This window comes from Giraffa tippelskirchi, chromosome X, assembly GCF_054371585.1.
Source record: "Giraffa tippelskirchi isolate mGirTip1 chromosome X, T2T-mGirTip1v1.2.pri, whole genome shotgun sequence".
Classification (NCBI taxonomy): Eukaryota; Metazoa; Chordata; class Mammalia; order Artiodactyla; family Giraffidae; genus Giraffa; species Giraffa tippelskirchi.
In genome coordinates this window covers 22044334-22050998 of record NC_137289.1, presented here as the reverse complement: position 1 = coordinate 22050998, position 6665 = coordinate 22044334, and the positions used below count along the sequence as shown (strand labels likewise).

General features: G+C 39.6%; 1 pseudogene; it reads left to right on the top strand.

Moving 5' to 3' along the window:
* The first annotated feature begins 4265 nt into the window (after positions 1–4265).
* On the top strand, positions 4266–5206 carry LOC145535581 (olfactory receptor 13H1-like; annotated as a pseudogene).
* Positions 5207–6665: the final 1459 nt, after the last annotated feature.

The window sequence follows — 6665 nt, the reverse complement described above, 5'->3', positions numbered from 1 at the left end:
GAACAGGGAAGATACTCGAAGCATCCATTAATTTTAGTATCAAAAATGAAATGAGTCCTTCCTGGGAAGCATGCTTTTACATGGTAAGTGGGACCAGGAAAGCCCTCTTTGAGAAACCTGTGTGAAGAAAAGTGTACCCAACATATTTCTGAAACATCAAAAGCCTGTGACTAAATGTAAAAATTTCCACATATGTCTAGTTAATTTAGAAAGAGTCTAGCCCACACAGCGCTAAGACACTGAATTATTCAATATATATACATATATATACATATATGCTTAGTCTAGTGAGATTCTCTAAAATCATATAAACACAAAAATGTCTTCTTTGTTTTCCAGCTATCTACACTGGCATTTGTTTTGAGATTTTTAGGGCTATATGGTGGCAGATATTGCCAGTCAAAATAAGGCTTTATGATTTAAAATGCTGCCATTCTAGGTGAAACTTTAGTACTCCTTGAAAAAATTTGTGCACGAAAATCCCATTCTTGTAATGCTATTAAGAAACTATGCTTGTGGTGTCACCATTGAATAAAGAGCAGATCACTTGACTTTTGCTTCAGTCACAGTCCCATAACTGTACTCCAAGAAGACTTTTTCACTTCTGACTGATTCTGTTTTCTGATTTTAATTCTGGGAGCATAGAGAATAAAAAGGAGCCTTTAAATTCTCATTCAGTTCGGTTCAGTCACTCGGTTGTGTCCGACTCTTTGCGACTCCATGTATTGCAGCACTCCAGGCTTCCCTGTCCATCACCATCTCCAGGAGTTTGCTCAAACTTATGCCCATTGAGTCAGTGATGCCATCCAACCATCTCATCCTCTGTCATCCCCTTCTGGTTAAAAGGCCTCCTCGTAGGATCACTCATAAGTAAAAACAACTGTAATTCGAAGTTTGGCAGCAGCTCAGTATTTTTTCATAAAGGTAATCAGTCCTGGGTGTTCATTGGAAGGACTGATGTTGAAGCTGAAGCTCCAATACTTTGGCCACCTGATGCAAAGAGCTGACTCATTTGAAAAGACCCTGATGTTGGGAAAGATTTAAGGCAGGAGGAGAAGGGGACAACAGAGGATGAGATGGTTAGATGGCATCTCCGACTCAATGGACATGGGTTTGGGTGGACTCCAGGAGTTGGTGATGGACAGGGAGGCCTGGCGTGCTACGGTTCATGGGGTCGCAAAGAGTCGGACACGACTGAGCAACTGAACTGAACTGAACTGAACTGAATAGTATTTTTTCAATTTGTTGGCCCTTGGTTCTGATTTCTTTTCAGAAGGCTTTATCCTGTATTAGGTTTTATTGAGGATCTTGTTATAAATTCTTACTCTACTTCCTGAATTACTTGTCCATAAACATCATGTGCTTTCTGAGATTTGGAGTCTGTTCTGAGTAGAGAATCCAAAGAGATCACCTACATCATTAGCCTGAATAGTTCTCCTTGCTGTCTAGTGCCCAAGACAAACCTTCCCATCCACAGCCTGTTCTCACCAAGGGCTGACAACTGCCTCATGAGACTGAAACTACACCGTAGATGCCCCAAATCCTGATTTGTGACTAGAACTTCGTGAGAAGGGGTCTTTCCAGGTGACGCTGTTGGTAAAGAATCTGCCTGCCAGTGCAGGAGACAAGAGGTGTGGGTTTGATCCCTGGGTTGGGATGATCCCCTGGAGTAGGAAATGGCAACCCACTCCGGTATTCTTGCCTGGAGAATCCCCGTGGACAGAGGATCCTGGTGGGCTACAGTCCGTGGGGTCACAAAAAGTCAGACATGACTGAGCAAGCACGTAATTCATGAGAATTTTTACAGACAATCCAGGGAAAGACTTTGACCTTAATAATGAACTAGTCTGTGATAGCATGCATATCTGATATAATCATACCAAACAAAAGATAAATAAAATTTGGAATGGATGGAAAAGGGTGAAAACATTTTTTTTTCAGATTCTAGAATAAACCCATTCTCTCTCTTCACTATCACACCTTCCCTCCATGCAAAGGGCTTTCCCGGTGGCTCAGCAGTAAAGAATCTGCCAACAATGCAAGAGATGCAGGTTAGATTCCTGAGTCAGGAAAATTCCCTGGAGAAGGAAATGGCTACCCACTCTAGTATTCTTGCCTGGCATACCCCATGGACAGAGGAGCCTGGCGGGCTACAGTCCATCGGGTCACAAAGAGTCAGACATGACTGATGTGACTGACTAAGCACTCCAGGCAAAGGGCAAATTGTAGAGCTAAAAAAGTATAATTTCTGAGCTATTAATAAAACTGAATACTATGAAGGACTTCCCAGTGGTCCAGTGGTTAAGACTCTGTGTTTCCCTTGCAGGGGGCATGCATTTGATCCCTGGCTGGGGAACTAACATCCCACATGTTGCAGGGTGTGGCCAAAAGTTAAAAAAAAGAAAGACTGAATACTATGATATATTAATTGTTTATCATCATAGCTTTTTACCACCAAATCAACCATTTATTTTCTTCAGCCAGTTCAAAGTAGTTTCAATCAAATCAATTTTATGACATTTGGTAAGACAGAAGACCAAATAACTGGCTTTGGTTCATTCAACAAACATACATTGAACCCATATTTTGTGGGTTCACACAGGCATTGTGTAAGATAGTGAAAATAAATCAGTACATAGAAGAGTCAGGGGCTTGTTCCTCCTAGTGCTATAGTAAGAAAGCAAAAATTAAATAATCACACAACTATATAGATACAAACTATGATAAGAGCCATACAGGAAAAGTTCTGAGTACTATGAACAATTTTAGCAAAGAAATCTGATTTAAATGACTGGGGTTTGGAATGGCTTTTCAAATGAACTTTCTTTTAGACTGAGATATTAATAGTAAGAGGGCTTCTCAGGTGGCACTAGTGGTAAAGAACACGCCTGCCAATGCAGGAGACATAAGAGATGCGGTCTTGATCCCTGAGTTGGGAAGATCGCCTGGAAGAGGGCTCAGCAACCCACTCCAGTATTCTTGCCTGTAGAATGCCATGGACAGAGGAGCCTGGTGGGCTATAGTCCATAGAGTTGAAAAGAGTCACACGCAATTGAAGTGACTTAGCATGCACACACACATTAATAGTAAGAATGACTAGGAATTCACCAAACAAAGAAGGTAGGAAGAATATTTCTAGCAGAAAGAACACAATGTTCAAAAGACCTAAGGCGCGAACAAGCTTAGATTTCTTCATAAAGATAATATGACTGAAACAAAGTCAGCATGAGAAGAGATAGCACAAGGTAAGGTTAGGGTCAGATCATATAGAATCTTGTGGGTCATGGTAAGTAGATAAGATTACATTCCAATTGTAATTAAAAGCCCTTCCAGTGGCTTTTTAGCATGGGAAGGTCATAATTATGTATGTTGTAAAAAGTCTCTGGCCACTATGTAGAGAATAGACTATAGGGAGGTAAGAATGGAAGAAGGGAGACGCATTAAGCAGCTCATGTATCATTAAGCAGTCCAGATGTGAGATGATGATATAGCTGTGGATATGGAGATTTGTAGGCAGATTTGAAATATATTTAGGAGGATGAACCAGTGGTACTTAGTGATTGATCTGATGTGCAGGTTAAGGAAGAAATGAGAGTGAACTGGGCATATATTTTATACCATGAATATGAACCAGCTAATGACAAATCTGTGGCTAATACTCAGAGCAGGAAAGAACAGTTAGTAATTCTGTGATCCAGGGATATGATTATGTTTAAGCAGTAAATTAGCACATTTTCTTTAGGGGGGAGTGTTCAAAGCATGTTCAGGTGGAGTCCAACCTCCCTCATTTTATATAGAAAGGAACTAAAACTTACAATGGATTGTGCTACTTTGTAAATTAATCTTGTGCTGTGTATGAATGTTTTATCTTCCAAAATAGAACATAAACTTACAAACAGCATCACTTAATTGGTAGATATTCTCCTTCTCCTAATAGCACCTGATATGCTACTGAGGGGGCTTCCGTGGTGGCTCAGTGGTAAAAAATCTGCCTGCAGTGCAGGAGACACAAGAGATGCGAGTTCGATCCCTGGGTCAGGAAGATCCCACAGAGGAGGGCATGGCAACCCACTCCAATATTCTTGCCTGGAGAATCCCATGGATAGAGGAGCCTGGTGGGCTGCAGTCCATAAGGTCGCAAAGAGTAGGACAGGACTAAAGTGACTGAGCAGGCACACACGCATGCTAATGAGGATACAGTAAATAATCAATGTCTCCCAAATTAAAATGATTTCAATTTCTTCTACCTCAGCAAATAGAACAAAATGGATATTCCAGTTTCTGATAATGTCAGCGAGGTGACAGAGTTCATCCTGGTGTGTTTGTCAAATCATCCAAAAGACCAGATTGCCTTTTTCTGCACCATGGTAGCAGTCTACCTGATCACATTGGTGGGTAACAGTTTTATCATTGTCATGGTTAGAAGAGATAGAAGGCTTCACACCCCTATGTATTTTTTCTTAATCAATCTGTCCTTCCTTGATATCTGCTACTCCAGCAATTCAGTGCCTTTTATATTGTTCAATGCTTTAAGAAACTACCCCATCATTTCCTATACTAGCTTGTTATGCTCAGATGGTCATTTCTCTTTTTCTGGGGATGACAGAGTGCCTCCTCCTTGCTGTCATGGCTTATGATAGATTTATTGCAATCTCAAATCCCCTGCATTACACTATCATTATGAATAACCAGATCTGCATACAGTTGGCTGTGGTGACCTGAGCTAGTGCTTTCCTTTTAGCAGTAATACCAATCACTGCAATTCTGGCCCATTTTTGTGGACACAATCTCATCAAACATTTTACCTGTGAGACACAGGCCCTTTTGAAGCTCATCTGCTCAGAAACTCCAGTTAGACTTATTCTGGATCTGGTCATTGGTATATTCACACTGCCCCTGCCCTTTCACCTTCATCCTCATCGCCTATACTTGCATTGTGGTTGCCGTGCTCAAGATCCATTCTGCAGAGGCCAGGCTCAAAGCTTTCTCCACCTGTGGATCCCATCCACCTGTGGTCAACATATTTTATGGGACAGCCAACTACATGTACCTGAAACCTCAATCAAGGCAGTACCAGGACCAGGATAAAGTCATCTCTGCAATTTATGGTGCTGTAACCCTTATGCTGAACTGTCTCATTTATATTTTGAGGACCAAGGATGTGAAAGATGCTCTAAGAAAAATAATTAAGAGGCAAGAATCCTAAACAGGGCGTGAATGGCCCACAGAGGCTCATCTAACCAACAGCTTGACACTGACTTATAAAATTAACGAGGCCCAAATACTAAACAATGTTTTAGTAAGGTAATTAGTTTCAAATGTGTTTTTTTTCTATTTCCAACAGGCATGTGATAAAGGACTTACTCCCACTGAGAAAAACATGTTAAATATTTACAATGCTATCCATTTAAGTAATAAATTATACAGGACAATCTTGTGGGAGCGTTTATAAAACAAAATAATAATTAGCACATTTGAATCCTGAGCAGCTTGATTTTGTTTTACTAAAGGAGAAACTGTTCAATATTCTAGATTCTCTTTTATAGATGATAAAAAGCAAAGCTATAAAATGGACATTTCTTATCTCAATACATTTTGAATGAGGTGTATTATGACCCAGGCTTAGGAGTGATGAGTGTGAGTGGATAGAGAGAGGAAATATACTCAATTTCTATATAAGACTTCCACATGGAAAGTCCTCTGCTGAAGCAAAGAGCCCTTCAAGACTATATACATACTGAGGGCCACAACTGATGACTCTATGAAACCTACAATTGCCTGTCTTGATCCGTAGATAGGGCCACATTCTCTCTGCAAATATACCTTACTTCTGGATAATTTCATGCCACTTCCAAAGTTGTTGATCTCACATAGAGCAAATTGAGAAATGCAGGAGGAACTCCTTAAAAAAAATGAACTGTATCTTTTGATTATAAAAAGTATAATGTTCATTTTTTAAAAAATACATTGAGGGGAGTAGGGAAGAAATAAAATATCTCCTATAATTCCAACACTCAATGAGGCTGGCATAGGTGTTAGAATCCAAAAGACACGTATTCAAGTCTGCCGCTCACAGTTTTATGGGATTAGGTTAGTTACTTTCCATCTCTAAGCTTCAATTTTCTCATCTATAAGATGGGGATAATAAGAGTGCCTACCTCACAAACTTGTTTTGAGAATTAAATAAGATAATGCATGTCAAGCTTCTACCACAATATCTAGCACATGGTGGACACAGAATACACATTAGTCAAAAATGGGGCAGGGGGTGGGGAATCTGTCAATTCACTAACAGAAAGCCATTTTTGAGTGTTTGCTTGCTTATGTCTATATAAATAATGACTATACTGTTTTTAAAATAATTCACAAAAATAGGATAGATTGAAAAAATATGTTCCCACTGTGTTCTTAGTTTGAATTTATCTTATTAGAAATATGTTTCTCATGTTCATTGGTCATTTGTATTTCAATAGTCAGGGTCTTTACTGTTGGTTCAAAATAACAATGAAAAAGTCCAATTTGGGGAACAAAATGCTGCACTCAGTAACATATGACTAATAAAAAAAAACCGCAAATTCATTTCAACATTGATTGACTTCACCATTGTTTCCAGATACATCCTGACAGGCAGATTCCCAGTTTGAGCCATTTTATTTCACTCTGGT